This window comes from Palaemon carinicauda, chromosome 3 (assembly GCF_036898095.1).
Source record: "Palaemon carinicauda isolate YSFRI2023 chromosome 3, ASM3689809v2, whole genome shotgun sequence".
NCBI classification, from domain to species: domain Eukaryota; kingdom Metazoa; phylum Arthropoda; class Malacostraca; order Decapoda; family Palaemonidae; genus Palaemon; species Palaemon carinicauda.
Window position 1 is genome coordinate 84546733 of NC_090727.1, and position 17199 is coordinate 84563931.

At 47.2% G+C, this 17199-nt stretch overlaps 2 long non-coding RNA genes across 2 annotated transcripts in view; one reads left to right on the forward strand and one right to left on the reverse strand.

The window, feature by feature from the left end:
- Positions 1-17199, reverse strand: part of LOC137638359 (uncharacterized) — a 319347-nt gene that overhangs the window by 293649 nt on the left and 8499 nt on the right. The window contains exon 2 of the long non-coding RNA XR_011044109.1: positions 6247-6356. This is a non-coding gene — a long non-coding RNA (uncharacterized lncRNA). The remainder of the gene's footprint in view (positions 1-6246; positions 6357-17199) is intronic.
- Positions 1-17199, forward strand: part of LOC137638358 (uncharacterized) — a 601799-nt gene that overhangs the window by 24249 nt on the left and 560351 nt on the right. The window lies entirely within an intron of this gene.

Below are 17199 nucleotides of genomic sequence, written 5' to 3' on the forward strand. Positions count from 1 at the left end.
CCATAATGCTCTGCAGAGAACGGTTTTTATTAAAGGCCAACGAAGTAGCTACAGCTCTTACTTCGTGGGTCCTTACCTTCAGCAATGCAAGGTCTTCCTCCTTTAAGTGAGAATGTGCTTCTCTGATCAGAAGCCTTATATAGTACGAAAGCCCATTCTTGGACATGGGTCTCGAGGGTTTCTTGATGGCACACCATAAGGCTTCTGACTGTCCTCGAATAGGTTTAGACCTCTTCAGATAATATTTGAGAGCTCTGACAGGGCAAAGAACTCTCTCTAGTTTGTTACCTACCATGTTGGAGAGGCTAGGTATTTCGAACGATCTAGGCCAAGGACGTGAAGGAAGCTCGTTCTTTGCTAGGAATCCAAGCTGAAAAGAACATGTAGCTGATTCGGTTGTGAAACCAATGTTCTTGCTGAAGGCATGAACCTCACTGACTCTCTTAGCTGTTGCAAGGCAAACGAGAAAAGCAGTCTTGAGGGTAAGATCCTTGAAGGAAGCTGACTGGAGTGGTTCGAACCTAGATGTCATAAGGAACCTTAAGACTACGTCTAGATTCCAGCCTGGAGTGGAAAGACGACGTTCTTTAGACGTCTCAAAAGACTTGAGAATGTCTTGAAGGTCCTTGTTGGAAGACAGGTCCAAACCCCTGTGGCGGAGGACTGAGGCCAACATGCTCCTATACCCTTTAATCGTAGATGTTGAAAGGGATCTCTCATTCCTAAGATGAAGAAGGAAGTCAGCTATTTGGATCACAGAGGTATTGGTAGAGGATATTGAATTGGCTCTACACCAGCTTCGGAAGACCTCCCACTTAGACTGGTAGACTCTACGAGTGGAAATTCTTCTAGCTCTGGCAATCGCACTGGCTGCCTCCTTCGAAAAGCCTCTAGCTCTAGCGAATCTTTCGACAGTCTGAAGGCAGTCAGTCGAAGAGCGTGGAGGTTTGGGTGCAACCTGTCTACGTGTGGTTGACGTAGAAGGTCCACTCTTAGAGGTAGAGTCCTGGGGAAGTCGACTAGCCATAGAAGTACCTCTGTGTACCATTCTCTTGCAGGCCAAAGGGGAGCAACCAGCGTCAGCCGTGTCCCTTCGTGCGAGATGAATTTCTGCAGAACTTTGTTTATAATCTTGAACGGAGGGAATGCGTACAAGTCGAGATGGGACCAGTTCAGAAGAAAAGCATCTACATGAACCGCTGCAGGGTCTGGAACAGGGGAACAATAAAGCGGAAATCTCTTGGTGATGGAGGTGGCAAACAGGTCTATGGTAGGTTGACCCCACAAGGTCCAAAGTCTGTTGCACACACTCTTGTGGAGGGTCCATTCCGTGGGAATGACCTGATTCCTTCTGCTGAGGCGATCCGCTGAAACATTCATATCGCCCTGGATGAACCTCGTGACCAGTGTGAGGTTTAGACCTCTTGACCAAATGAGGAGGTCCCTTGCGATCTCGTAAAGGCTCCTCGAATGGGTCCCTCCTTGCTTGGAGATGTAAGCCAAGGCTGTGGTGTTGTCTGAATTCACCTCCACCACTTTGCCTAGCAGGAGGGACTTGAAGTTCAACAGGGCAAGATGAACTGCTAACAGTTCCTTGCAATTGATGTGGAGTAATCCTTGTTCCTTGTTCCATACTCCTGAGCATTCCCGTCCGTCCAAGGTCGCACCCCAGCCCGAGTCCGATGCATCCGAGAAGAGATGAAGATGGGGGGTCTGGATGGCCAATGATAGACCCTCCTTGAGAAGAAGATTGTGCTTCCACCACCGGAGAGTGGTCTTCATCTCTTGGTTGATAGGGATAGAGACTGCTTCTAGAGTCGAGCCCTTGTCCCCAATGAGCTGCAAGATGGAATTGAAGAGGGCGGAGGTGGAGTCTCCCTAGCTCGACAAACAGGGCCAGAGATGAGAGGGTCCCTGTGAGACTCATCCACTGTCTCACTGAGCAATTGCTCCTCTTCAGCATGCTCATGATGCACTCTAGGGCTTGGTTTATCCTGGGGGCCGATGGAAAAGCCCGAAAATCCCGACTCTGAATCTCCATTCCCAGGTACACAATGGATTGGGAGGGAATGAGTTGAGATTTCTCTATATTGACTAATAGACCTAGGTCTCTGATTAGATCTAAAGTCCAAGAGAGGTTCTCCAGACAACGACGACTCGTGGAGGCTCTCAACAGCCAGTCGTCTAGGTAGAGGGAGGCTCTGATGTTCGATAAGTGCAGGAATTTCGCTACATTCCTCATCAGATGAGTAAAGACCATAGGAGCTGTGCTTAGGCCAAAACACAGGGCTTGGAACTGATAGACAACCTTTCCGAAAACGAATCTCAGGAAAGGTTGGGAGTCTGGATGAATGGGAACGTGAAAGTATGCATCTTTCAAGTCCAACGAGACCATCCAGTCCTCCTGTCTGACCGCTGCTAAGACCGACTTGGTCGTCTCCATTGTGAACGTCTGCTTGGTGACATACTCGTTGAGAGAGCTGACGTCCAGCACCGGTCTCCAACCTCCTGTCTTTTTGGCCACAAGAAAGAGACGGTTGTAGAAGCCCGGGGATTGATGGTCCCGGACTATAACCACTGCCTTCTTCTGCACCAGTAGCGACACCTCCTGTTGCAATGCTAGCCTCTTGTCCTCTTCTTTGTAGTTGGGAGAGAGGTTGATGGGCGATGTGGTCAGAGGCGGTTTGAGGCAGAATGGAATCCTGTAACCGTACCTCAGCCAACTGACAGACTGTGCGTCTGCACCTCTCTTCTCCCAGGCTTGCCAGAAGATCTTGAGTCTGGCTCCTACTGTTGTCTGGAGAATCTGAGAGTCAGTGCTTTCCCTTAGATGTCCTGGGTCCTTTCCTAGACTTGCCCCTGTGAGAGTCTGGACGGGAGCTTCCTCGGCTGGGGGCTCTACCACGAAAGGGCGGTATGAACCTAGTGGCCGGGGTATCAGCCACTGGGGAGCGATAAGTCTTGGGGACAGAGTTGGTAACCTTAGACTTACGAGCCGATGAGGCTACAAGATCGTGCGTGTCCTTCTGTATCAGGGCAGCCGACAAGTCCTTAACTAGCTCCTCGGGAAAGAGGAACTTTGAGAGTGGAGCAAAAAGGAGCTGTGACCGCTGGCACGGTGTAATGCTGGCTGAGAGGAAGGTACACAGTTGTTCCCTTTTCTTCAACACCCCTGATACAAATAACGACGCTAGCTCACCCGATCCATCCCTGATAGCCTTATCCATGCAGGACATAATTAGCATGGCAGAGTCTTTGTCCGCAGGAGATGTTTTCTTGCTGAGGGCTCCCAGGCACCAGTCGAGAAAGTTGAACATTTCGAAAGCTCTGAACAACCCTTTCAGAAGATGATCCAGGTCTGAGAAGGTCCAACAAACCTTCGAGCGTCTCATCGCAGTCCTCCTAGGCGAGTCCACCAGACTTGAGAAGTCAGCCTGGGCAGAGGCAGGAACTCCCAAGCCTGGTGCTTCCCCTGTGGCATACCAAACGCAACCTTTCGAAGCGAGCTTCGTTGGAGGGAACATGAAGGAAGTCTTGCCCAGGTGTTGTTTAGACTGAAGCCACTCCCCTAAGGTCCTTAAGGCCCTCTTGGAGGATCTAGCTAGGACAAGCTTAGTATAGCTCGACTTAGCTTGTTGTACGCCTAGCGAAAACTCAGATGGAGGAGAGCGGGGAACAGCAGAGACGAAGTGGTCAGGGTAAAGCTCCCTGAGTAGAGCCAAGACCTTTCTAAAATCAACAGACAATGGAGAAAGCTTAGACTCCTCCACGTCTGATGAGGGATCAAGATGTGCCTCCTCATCATCCGACACTTCATCAGCAGAAGGTAGCGAAGCAAAAGGACCAGAATGCTGAACCGCAGAGTCAGAACGGGTAGGAACAATAACAGAGGTTTCCTCAACTTGAGGGAAAACCTGAGGTTCAGACTGCATAGGCTGAACAACAGTCGGAGCAGAAGGCAGGTGCAAGGGTGAAGGAGGTTGACTCCTAGCAAGAGTTGCACCCAAGGCTTGCACAAGCTGAGCGGAGGACGGAGGCGGAGTAGTCCGTTCCTGTTCCTGAGAGATGAGTGGAGCATGAGAAGGTTGAGGCTGCGCAGAACAGGGTAAAGTTCTAGCAAGCTGAGGCTCCTGAGGCGCAAGTCCATGGTGTAGATGAGCTTGCCTAGATGAGGGTTGAACTGGGTGCAGCGCTGGTTGAGCAGACAGACTCACGGAGGGGAGAGGTTGTTGTACCCCAACCGAGAGTTGCACCACTGGTGGAGCAGCAAGAGGAGGAGGAGGAAGAGTGTAACTCTCCTGATCCCAAAGCAAGGGTTGCCTTAAAGAAGGCTGAGGCTGAACAACACTGTGAACAGCAAACTCCGAAAGTGGTTCAACATCGTACGCCTGGCAGATGGTGCTGCGACCAGGCGGAGCAGGTGCAGGCTGGGCGAGCACAGGCGGAGCAGGTGCAGGCTGGGCGAGCACAGGCGGAGCAGGTGCAGGCTGGGCGAGCACAGGCGGAGCGAGAACAGGTGGAGGGAGTGCAGGCGGTGCAACACTCTCAGCCCGACACTCACGCATCAAGTCCGAAAGCTGAACTTGCATGGACTGAAGCAGGGTCCACTTGGGGTCGGCAGAAACGATAACAGACTGAGGTAAAGTCACAGTCGGGGTCTGTATAGGCAGAACCTTACTCCTCTTGGGCGGAGTACAGTCGACCGATGACAGAGGCGAGTCGGAGCTGAGCCAATGACTACAACCTGGCTGAGCACTCGCTGACTGAACTCTACGTTTAAGCGGTCTCGAGACCTGAGACCAACGTTTCTTCCCTGCATGAAGATCAGCGGACGAGAAGACGGGCTCAATCGTCTGCAGGTGGGAGTGACGGTCTAAGGAAGACACGCCCGCAACCACCGAGGATAATTCTGTGCGCCTAACAAGGCCTGTCGAACCCTTAAGCCCTTCGACATTGCTTCTCCCCTGGGCATGGGAGCTTGCAAGAGGTCCCGGACTGGGAGGACGACTGGCTCGCACAGAAAAATCCTCACGCACCACACTGGCACCACTAGCACTTGGCACTGCACAGACACTAGCACTCGTCACAGCACTGGCACTATTTCCACCCCCTGCACTCTTGACCTTCAGTTCTTTAACCTCGGCCATCAGAGACTTATGGTCACTTACCACTGATTCTACTTTATCTCCTAAAGCCTGAATAGCACGCAAAACAGTTGACATATCAGGCGGAGGGCACACAGTAGGTTCGGGGGTAGCCACTACAGGGGTAGGAAAAGGTAGGGGATCATGAGGTGAGGAAAACATAGAAGAGTGAGAAGAACTTCTCCTAACTCTAGTTCTCTCTAACTTGGATGAATATTTTAAAAGACGTACAAAATCCAATTCCGAAAGTCCGGCGCACTCCTCACACCGATTTTCTAAAAGACAGGGCCTGTCCCTACAGTCAGAACAAGCGGTGTGAGGATCTACCGAGACCTTCGGAATACGCCTATTGCAAGACCTACATCGTCTATGGGAGGGAGCTTGCGAAACGTCAGACATCTTGTTTCAAAGAGTAAGTCAAAGGGTGATCCAAAAACAAGCAAAAATTCATTAACCGTTAATCAGTATTTATATAAAAGCTAACTAGCTAATATAAAAAGGATTCCAGTATGCGACAGCCGTTAATCTAAGAGAATACTTCACCAAATATCCATGAATAAACTCGAAGACCATGAGCGTATCCCAGAACGTCTAGCCGGAAGCACGACAGAGGAATAATTGAGGAGGTGTCAACAACAAATGATTGAGTACCTGGCCACAGGTGGCGCTGGTAAGTACACCCCCTTCTAGTATTGTGATAGCTGGCGTATCCCTCCATAGAATTCTGTCGGGCAACGGAGTTGACAGCTACATGATTATCGGGTAAGTTTAATATTGAAAAATATACAGTACATTTTATATATATATATATATATATATATATATATATATATATATATATATATATATATATATATATATATATATATACATATATACATACATATATATATATATATATATATATATATATATATATATATATATATATATATATATATATATATATATATATATGTATATTTATATGTATATATAAATATATATATATATATATATATATATATATATATATATATATATATATATATATATATATATATATATATGACACAAGATAAAAAAACAGCATATTTTGAACAACTAATTCTATATAGCGTACCTTATAAAGCAGCCCAGACATTGCACGAGTTTTCCTCCGTCACATCAAGTTCTTCATAAGCTTATGACCACAACTCTTGCGACGCTTGTCCATTATCCATCTCTTATGACCTGAAAATGGAAAGACAATTTAGTTAAGCAAAGACTGAATTAATTGAACCAAATTCTGAGATTCCTTTTTAATGAATATTTAGATAATTATCTAAATCAAAACACAGTGATAATTAATTTCTGTCATCTGTTTCGGTAAGATTTCGGTCACAAAATTAAGATAGGGAAAATAAATGTTCATTTATTTGTGGATGTAATCAATAGAATTTTGCCTGAATATATATAAACAAACACACGTAGAATATATAAATACACACACACATATATATATATATTCAAATATATATGCATATATGTATATATATATTTATCTATTTATATATATATACTTATATATATATATATATATATATATATATATATATATATATATATATATATATTTATTTATTTATTTATTTATATATATACTTATATATATACTTATTTATTTATATATATATACTTACTTATATATATATATATATATATATATATATATATATATATATATATATATATATATATATATATATATATATGTACATACACACACAATATATATATAGGCCTATATATATGTGTGTGTGTGTGTGTGTGTGTGTGTGTTTGTGTGTACATCTATGTGTATGACCTTATGTCATAACACTATAAATGCACATAAAAATCTAGGGATCTTGTAACACATTCCCACTCCCATGAGAGAAGAAGACAAGACACTTCGTTGAACATAATATTGGTCCTTCGACTTTAGAACGCAGCCTTGCAAATATTTCAAATATATTCCACTTTTCTCAAGGACCTGCTGCAAACACTCCACCATACAAGAGGTAAAATGTCAAAGAATTACATAAAAGGAAAAAAAAATTAAAAAAAAATAACAATAAAAAAGAAAATAGGAAGGAATGCCGAGTATATATCCAATGTCCCATAGTTGACATATTTCAGGGATACTGATGCGAGTTATGAAATCCCAGAGAGAGAGAGAGAGAGAGAGAGAGAGAGAGAGAGAGATAACAGTTTTGGTAACCTATTAGATATGTTCTTTCCTTTTCGATCTCCTGGATAAGAGTTCAAGACCCACTCAATCTCGATAGTTCCTAGTAGTGTCTGCAACCCATCATCCTCATAAGCAAAGGAGGGGGGGACCTATAGGTCTACCTGATGAGTCTAAAGGTAGTCACTCATCTACTGTAAGTTCTTACCAAACATAACATTTTTGGGCTCAAGCCATGGCGTCCTGATGGAAGGTTCCTGTTTGGTAGCTTCCTTGGGTATAAGACTACTAAGATATTCCCAGAGAATTTAACCACAGGTTATCACAGAATTCTAACTTCTGGAGCGAGTATCTCAAAGGTTTCCCTTTAAGACATCGTAATACAACAGGGGACACGCATGTCTGAACGTGCCACATAGCTATCTCCACCCCGAACAGAGTTAATGCTTCGGTGTGTAAGGGCTGAGAATAGCTGGGAGCCGTTCCACAGCTAATCTCTCTCGTGGCTACTACTGATACTCGAGACGTAAACAAACGGACGCCATTGCTCTAATGACGTCACGCCCGTCTTCATCCTTTGTTTAGTAGCTGCCCTACTTAGACGGATTTTCCCTTGTGTTATCTTTATCGCTTTGCATCTTCGCTATGTCGTTACCTTCAGCCTCGCCTTCTTCTGGAAAGTTGAGTACAAGGTTCCAGTATTGTTTAATTAAGCTCTGGCCGTAAAGTAAATATTATTTTGCGAAATAATTGATGTTTTGTGGCAGAGCTGTGCCTCTACCGGACCCGCCATTTTATGGCGTCGTTGTTGTTATGCATGTCTTATTTAGTTAGCCACAACAACGCTTCCGGCATTATATACTAATCGAATACATTAGTTTATTTAGTCTTCATAGCTAGGAACTTTTATATCGTGTTTAGACGCTTTTTATCGGTCATCGATTGACCTCATACCAGTCGGCTACTATAGCCCCCAGGCCAGGAGCCTACATACAAGTGTTCATGCATGATTTATTAGTGATCCTAGACTAAGTTATGAAGATAGTGGCATTATTATTTTACAATACTTTTGACAGTGATGCAAATGTTTTCGCCTTCAGGGACCATATAGGGGATAGGCTAGTCAGTGATTCTTTCTAGCCTAACCTAATATTAGGACCCCTATATGCTTCCTTCATCCCCTGCCTCGGCATTCCCTCTATTTAGCCTTGATCCCTTTTCTGAGTAAAGGGATTAATTGTCTAATAGAGTATATATCGCCTCTCTGTCCTCCCTAAAGGAATGAACCCCCTTTAGGGCTGCGTCTGAGAGTGAGGTTAGGCTAGCCTACCTCTATGGCTAGGATAGTCTATGACTTTCCTGCGATAGCGATATGTCTTCTTCCTTGCCTAGTCCAGGACTTTTAGCCCTGTTCTAGGTCGGGTTAGGAAGGTTTCTCTGTTCCATGCTGAAACTGTACTCTTGCACCGTTTTAGCCGATCAGCCTGATCTTAGGTTAGGGAGTGTCCTCCCTTCCCTTAGTGGCCGCTCTGGTACAGAAACCCTTCCTGGGAAGACTTCTCTCTTCTCCCTCCCCACCTATCTCTTGTATAGCCTAGCCTATGCTTAGGTTAGTTTATACTCATCTGTCCCCTGTCCTACAACTCCTCCTTAGGGTGGATGAGTAGGGCTACCCGAGCTTCCCTGTGCAGTCCGCTCTGGTACATATACCTTCATAGTGTCCTATAAGGTTAGTTACTAGTATAGCTCTGCATATGGGAGTCTCCCCCCCCTCCCCTCTTGGGTGTTCCCTAGCCCTCCCTTGGGCTACCTAGCTCCCGGTCCCTAGTGACCCCTGCTTATGGATGTTAGAGCCTGCCTCTATCATGGGTACACCCTCTCAGGGAGGGGGAGGGATGTCTGGAACCCTGACGGTACTTCCTGCATCCCTTCCCCCCTCCCCCTGTCTCTCTATCTATCCGGATGCCGGTCTCTTGCCGCCTCTACTGTCGGCAATACCTGCCTCCTTCTTGGTGACTTCCCTACCCTTGCCGCCAGCCCCCCGTGTACCGAGGGACTGCCGGCTGCCGCCGGCTACTACCGGCGGCTCTCCTACTCCTATCTAATCGTCCGCCTGCCGGTCGATCACCGGAGTGCCGGCATATACTGCCGGCAACCCGATACTACCTGTACCATCCTTATCCCAGTCACCAACCTGGCATCCTCCGACTGCCGGAGCCGCCGCTTCCTGCCGGCGTGCCGCCGTTGTGCCGGCGGCCGCCATCCTGGTATCTAACTGACTTTTGAAAATTGTCTGTTCTAATGCCAGAATCTATGCTGGAGCGAGCTCCGGCATGCCGGCGGCTTGCCGGATGCCTCGGAGGCGTCAAGAATACTTGCACCCCCTCACTGTAGCTATCATAAGACTAGGATAGCCCTACATGGCAAATAGATAAGCTGCTTTTGCTTTTAGGATCAGTACCTAGTACTGCTCTATTAGTGATCATGCTGTCTCTTTGCATTCTTCTATTCCAGCATGCTATGTGCATCTTAGCACGGCTGGTTGCCAGAAGCAGTTACCTTTAATAAGGCCTTCTGGCTCTTAACTGGGAACCGAATGAATTCGATCCCAATCTTGTCCTGGGTTTTCCATGGAGTTCCAAAATAATGGGAATCCTAGAAAACTATATCCAATGATCTCGGTCATTTGGATTATCCCAGGACCAAGCTTATGGTAACCAGCCGGGCGAGATGCATGGAGCGTGTTCTCCTTTACTGTTTTCATTCTCTATGCATCACACCTTCTTTAAGTTAAAATTAATGATTAATATTAACTTAGTTTAAGAGCCATTCTTATGACTCCCCCATACTCATTTTCTCTTTCTTCCACAGGAGGAGCAGATGAAGTGTGACTTCGCCTTCTGCGCTGTGAAACGCCCGCAGTTTTACGGGCATACGGCTTGCAGGACTCACGCCCCTTGTGCAGACAAGAAAGGGGACTTGAAGTTTTGGAATCCACTGGATTGTACGGTCTGCCAGGCCCACCTAGTTGAGGCCTTCCATAACCCTCCCTCAGCGGAGGTTAGAGACATTTCTCGTGAAAAGCTGCGCAAGTGGGTGCGTGGCTTTCAGAAAAATGCTACTGGACCGTACCTGGCCACCGAAGAACTGAGGTCCCTGTTGTTCCCTAAGGCCTCCTCTGACTCAGTGGTACCAAAAGATACGATCCCCACTGTCCAAATTACGGTGGAACCTGATGTGGTCATGGCTCAGTCCATGCACGAGTGTCGCTTAGATTCCGAGGATGATGAACAGATCTCAGACGTCTCGGAAGACACGGAGAAGACGCTTATGGCTCAAGGAGCCGAAGAGGACGAAGACAAGGTGGAGTACACCGAGTCGGAGCTTGGAGCTGCTCCCTCGTCCATCCCTCCTCCTACTCCTACACCGACGGAAATGTCTGTTCCGTCTACCTCCTCAACTCCGGATCCTTCCTCTTCTACCCAAGAACTGATCCAGCTGATTAGAGCCGTCATGGACGACAGGCTGAAGGAGAACCAGGAGTCCATCAGGTCGATGATTGGATCCAGAGAACCGAAGAAGATTTCGGTCAAGGATCTCCCAGCTTGCTCTCATGCCAACCCGTGGAGGTATGCAGAGCATATGGTTATTGCGACCGGCAGAATCTTTGTTAGTGACAAGATCGGCACGGTCCCGTTGGAAGATGTGGAGTTCTTCCCAAGCTTCGAGGCCTACCCGGACTGTTACGTCCGGCTTCGTTCCGAACCTGCCTCGAAGGAAGAGACCGAACCTAAAGAAGAGATAGTGTTCGATCTCGCAAAGGCCCAGGCTATGCTAGCCTCCGCATTTAAGAGTAGGGGCTTTACCTGCTCTAAGCTTCCGGCTTTGAGCAAGAAGCATCCTACGTACGTTGCACCTGACAATGCGGTTCTTCCTTTCTTGGAAAAGGCCTTAGCTGCATGCCTTAAAGCGGCGGAAGAAGGGAAACCCTGCCCTGCACTGGAGGAGTGCAGACCCTTCTCCATCGTGACCCCCCCTGACGCTCGACACTGGAAAGATGTTCAGCATACTTTCGTCGTGGGAAGGCTCGATCCTGACGTCGCCGGACGTCAGTTTAATGAAGACCTCCCTAAGCTCAACGATCACCTCCTTCGCCGGGAACAAGACACGAAGGAGAGGCTTGCGGCATCTCTTTCTCATCAAGTCCAACTGGATGTGATGGCCTGTGACACAAGAGTACCAGATCACTACATGGTACTAGCCAAATCCCACTTACTGACAGTAATGAAGGACTTGTACCACTTCATAAAGGCTCGCAGAGCCTGTCGTGAATTCGTGTTTGTCGGTGCCACCGTGAAACACGAACCCCGGAGGCTGATTTCCTCCAACATCTGGGGAAAGCACCTGTTTCCTTCTGACCTGGTCAAGGAAATAACTGACAGAGCCGCCACGGAGAATAGGAACCTTCTCCACAAGTGGGGCATGTCCAGAAAAAGGAAACCCTCTCAGGACGAAGGACCTCAGCCTAAGAGAAAACCTCAAAAACCAAAACCCCAGCAACGTCAGCAACGACGTCAGTTTCCGGGACCCGCTACCTCCCAAGTGGTTGCCCAACCACAACAGACCTTTCAATTGGTCCCCCAACCGGTGTTGTCACAGTCACCGGTCTTCACCCCTGCCTTTGAGCAACCATCCACTACCTTTCATGCCAAAGGTAGAGGCTCGTTCAGGGGTGCAAGCAGAGACGCATCTCGTCGTCCCTCCAGAGGTAGAGGAGGAAAGGGAGCTAGCGGCCGAGGCAACAAGTCCTCGGGACACCAGAAGCAATGAAGTGCTTCCGGTGGGAGGAAGACTCCGCCAATTCCAGGATCGTTGGACCTTCGATCCCTGGGCACACAGCATCATCAAGAACGGTCTAGGCTGGAGTTGGACGCAACCACCCCCAATCTTCCAGCGGTTCTTCCAGCAATCGACCCCCCTTCTGGAAGAATATGTTCTAGACCTCTTGGACAAGAAGGTGATAAGGAAGGTAAAGTCCACCAGGTTCCAAGGGAGACTGTTTTGCGTTCCCAAGAAGGACTCAGACAAACTCAGAGTCATTCTGGACTTATCCCCCCTCAACAAGTTCATAGAGAACAACAAATTCAAGATGCTGACGCTTCAACAAATAAGGACCCTTCTGCCTCAAGGTTCCTACACGGTCTCTATAGACCTGGCGGATGCCTATTGGCACATTCCAATGAACCATCACGCTTCCTCCTACCTAGGATTTCGACTCCAAAGGAAAAGCTACGCCTTCCGGGCCATGCCATTCGGCCTCAATGTGGCCCCTCGGATCTTCACAAAACTGGCGGATGCCATAGTACAACAGCTCCGCCTAAGAAACGTCCAGGTGATGGCCTACCTCGACGACTGGCTAGTCTGGGCTCCATCGCCCGAAGAGTGTGCAAAGTCTTGCAACGAAGTTACCCAGTACCTAGAACACCTGGGATTCAAGATCAACGAGAAGAAATCTCGCCTCTCTCCAGCTCAGAAGTTTCAGTGGTTGGGAATCCACTGGAATCTTCAGTCACACCGCCTTTCCATCCCCCAGAAGAAAAGGAAGGAAATAGCAGGGTCTGTCAAGCGACTACTGAAATCCAAACGCATTTCAAGACGACAGCAGGAACGAGTTCTAGGCTCTCTACAATTCGCCTCGGTGACAAACCCAGTGCTTCGTGCACAGCTAAAGGATGCCGCGGGAGTCTGGAGACGCTCGGCATCCATCGCTCGAAGAGACCTCAAGAGACGGCTTCCAAACAGACTTCGACGCCTCCTAAAGCCGTGGTCGGAAGCAAAGGCCCTGAAAAGGTCCATTCCTCTCCAACACCCTCCTCCATCACTCAACATCCACACGGATGCCTCACTGGAAGGCTGGGGAGGTCACTCCCACCTGAAACAGGCTCAAGGGACCTGGTCTCCACTATTCAAGACGTTCCACATAAACATCTTGGAGGCCATGGCGGTCCTTCTAACTCTGAAGAAGTTATCCCCGCCGCCCTCGATCCACATCCGTCTAACCCTAGACAACTCGGTGGTAGTTCGTTGTCTCAATCGCCAAGGCTCAAGATCGCCCCAGATAAATCAGGTGCTTCTCCCAATCTTCCGTCTGGCGGAGAAGAAGAAGTGGCACCTGTCTGCAGTTCACCTACAAGGATTCCGCAATGTGACAGCGGATGCTCTATCTCGGACAAACCCGATAGAGTCGGAATGGTCTCTAGACGCAAGATCGTTCTCCTTCATCTCTCACCAAGTCCCAGAACTTCAGATAGATCTCTTTGCAACGAGCGACAACAATCAACTTCCTCTGTACGTAGCCCCGTACGAGGACCCCAAAGCAGAAGCGGTGGACGCCATGTCACTGGACTGGAACAGATGGTCCAAGATATACCTGTTCCCTCCCACCAACCTTCTGTTGAAAGTCCTCTCCAAACTGAGAACCTTCAAAGGGACAGCGGCCCTAGTGGCTCCCAAGTGGCCCCGGAGCAACTGGTATCCCCTGGTCCTGGAGCTGCAGCCCAAGCTGATCCCTCTCCCGGGCCCAGTTCTCTCTCAACAAGTACAGAAGTCGACTGTCTTCGCTTCATCATCGAAAATCAAGGACCTTCGTCTCATGATTTTCTCTCCCTTGCCGCAAAGAAGAGGTTTGGGATCTCGAAGAAAAGTCTAGACTTCCTAGAGGAATACAAGACCGAATCCACGAGACGGCAATATGAATCATCCTGGAGGAAATGGGTCTCCTTTGTCAAGGCAAAAAATCCTAAAGAAATCACCATTGATTTCTGTATGTCCTTCTTCATTCACCTTCATGGACAAGGATTAGCAGCCAATACGATTTCAACCTGCAAATCGGCCTTGACTAGACCAATTCTATATGCTTTCCAAATTGATCTGTCCAACGACATCTTTAACAAATTACCAAAAGCATGTGCTCGCCTACGCCCAGCACCCCCTCCGAAACCGATCTCCTGGTCACTAGACAAGGTACTCCATTTCGCCTCCAACTTGGACAACGATTCATGCCCCCTCAAGGATCTGACTCAGAAAGTTATATTTTTATTTGCTCTCGCTTCGGGAGCTCGAGTCAGCGAAATAGTGGCATTATCAAGAGAAGAGGGACACATCCTGTTTGCCGATTCAGGAGAAGTGACCCTCTCCCCTGATCCGACGTTTCTCGCTAAAAACGAATTACCCACCAAAAGATGGGGCCCTTGGAGAATATGCCCCCTGAAGGAGGATGTCTCTCTATGTCCAGTAGAGAGTCTCAAGGTCTATCTTCGCAGAACTTCGAACTTTGGTGGAGGCCAACTCTTCAAAGGAGAAACATCGGGCAGCGACCTGTCACTGAAACAATTAAGAGCGAAAATCACCTACTTCATTCGCAGAGCGGATCCGAACAGTACACCCGCTGGTCATGATCCTAGAAAAGTGGCATCTTCTCTGAACTTCTTTCAGAGCATGGACTTTGAAAGCCTTAAAAACTTTACGGGCTGGAAGTCCTCGCGAGTTTTCTTTAAACATTATGCGAAACAAGTGCACGAAGTCAAACATTTTGTGGTAGCCGCAGGTAGTGTTATGAAACCTGCACCTAACTCTGTGTAGAACAGTGAGTTACTTGGGACTCTAACTCTTCGGGTGCCTATGTTGACCCTCGAGCGATTCATAGTGATGTCTAAAAACACTTAGTGCTTTTATAACTGTTCTTATCCCAGGTGAAATGTCATAGTGTCACACAAGTGCCGCATGCCTTGAGCATGATGTGTTGTTTAAAGACTTGCGTTCCTCGAGAACGAGTACCTACTAATCCTGAAATTCCTTTTCAGATTCAAGAGCAAGCCTTTATTTCTATGTACATTATTATTACTGTAAATGAACTTTACTTTTGCTGTAAATTATTTAATTTCTGCATTGTGAAATAAAATTTCTATTTTATTACTTATGCGTCTCTTTCAGCTCCTACCTACTATGAAATACATACTGTCATAGTTTTATTTATTCCTCCTCTCTTATGGTCATGAAGAATTTAAGATGTCTAATCCTAAATTATATTCACCCTGTCTCAGTAAGGTTCCTACACGAATACTTACTTCTGATAACCAAGAGATGAACTCTATACACAGTGCCCAACCACCACTGGCCTAATTCAGAATGTTCCTATACAAATATCAAACATTCTGCTTCATCTCTAAGTTCTTAAAAGTTCTTCTGTCAGGATGAATAGCCCTTCAATACCACTTTGACGTCGGCATAGCCCATGGGAACTTCCTACCAATGGGGGGCAGGATACTTCGTTCCTATGGTTCTTTACCTAAGATTACTTTGCTGTTTTGTCAATGCCTAGGCACTTAACACTGGGGGAAAATCTACCACGATACATTGATTCTCTGGTACTCTTCCATCAGGACGCCATGGCTTGAGCCCAAAAAACGGATTTTGAGCGAAGCGAAAAATCTATTTTTGGGTGAGATAGCCATGGCGTCCTGATGGACCCTCCCTACTACTTCGTCCAGTTTGTTCCCACCCTACACAATTGTATCATGGTGATGGGCAGCAACTGGCGTCAGGATAAAGACGGGCGTGACGTCATTAGAGCAATGGCGTCCGTTTGTTTACGTCTCGAGTATCAGTAGTAGCCACGAGAGAGATTAGCTGTGGAACGGCTCCCAGCTATTCTCAGCCCTTACACACCGAAGCATTAACTCTGTTCGGGGTGGAGATAGCTATGTGGCACGTTCAGACATGCGTGTCCCCTGTTGTATTACGATGTCTTAAAGGGAAACCTTTGAGATACTCGCTCCAGAAGTTAGAATTCTGTGATAACCTGTGGATAAATTCTCTGGGAATATCTTAGTAGTCTTATACCCAAGGAAGCTACCAAACAGGAACCTTCCATCAGGACGCCATGGCTATCTCACCCAAAAATAGATTTTTCGCTTCGCTCAAAATCCGTTTTTCGGCGCAATCTGGCCTTTGACTGCCTCAATAGGACTGGTCAACCAGGACTAGAAAACGAGAATATCTCACTTGCAGCTAGGATACCATCTATCTGTAAGACTTCAGACTCTCAGAAGAAGGATAAGAATGAAGAAGCATGTTTAAAGGTCACTCGTGAATGGCTGATGCAAGGGACAGTGTCAATGCCCTAGGCCTAACAGGAAAATAACCTAGACCCCAACCATATATACATTTCACCAATGCACATGGTCCCTCTCTATCAAGCTAGAACCAGGGATGCCCAGGCAATGACTGCTTATGACTCAGCAGGTAAACCTATAGCCAATCCCAACACCCCATCCTTAGCTTACAAGGATGGTGAGGTGATAGACACTACAAGAAACTATAGAGCTTCAGCATGACTTGAACCCCATGTAACAGATCGCTAGGCAGTGACGTTCTCCTAAGACTAGCGAAAACTATGTATCGATAAAGCTCCGTGTTGGGAATGATCCTGGTACCCTTCTCAAGTAAGCGGGGAGAGATCGATCGGAGGCACAACTGCGACTGACTGACAGTTTAGGGCGACTTATTTTTCTTTAAAAAAGAAATAATATACTAGGCACAGGGCCCTCATGATTAATAATTACCGCATGAGATCGATAGCATGCGCACCCAAGGAAGCGAGGAATCCATGGACGAGTTAGTCAGTCGGCCGAGGGCAGATGCGGACTAGTCTGACTAGAAAATTTGCTTACGTCATCTGGTTCCTCGCCATTGTCATCATACGCATGCACGTCAATCATGCGGACCAAGAGTGTGCATTCCAAGTGAGTGCGGACTGCATGTGGTCGCAGAATCCAAGCAAATATATGCACACGTAGGGCTATCCAC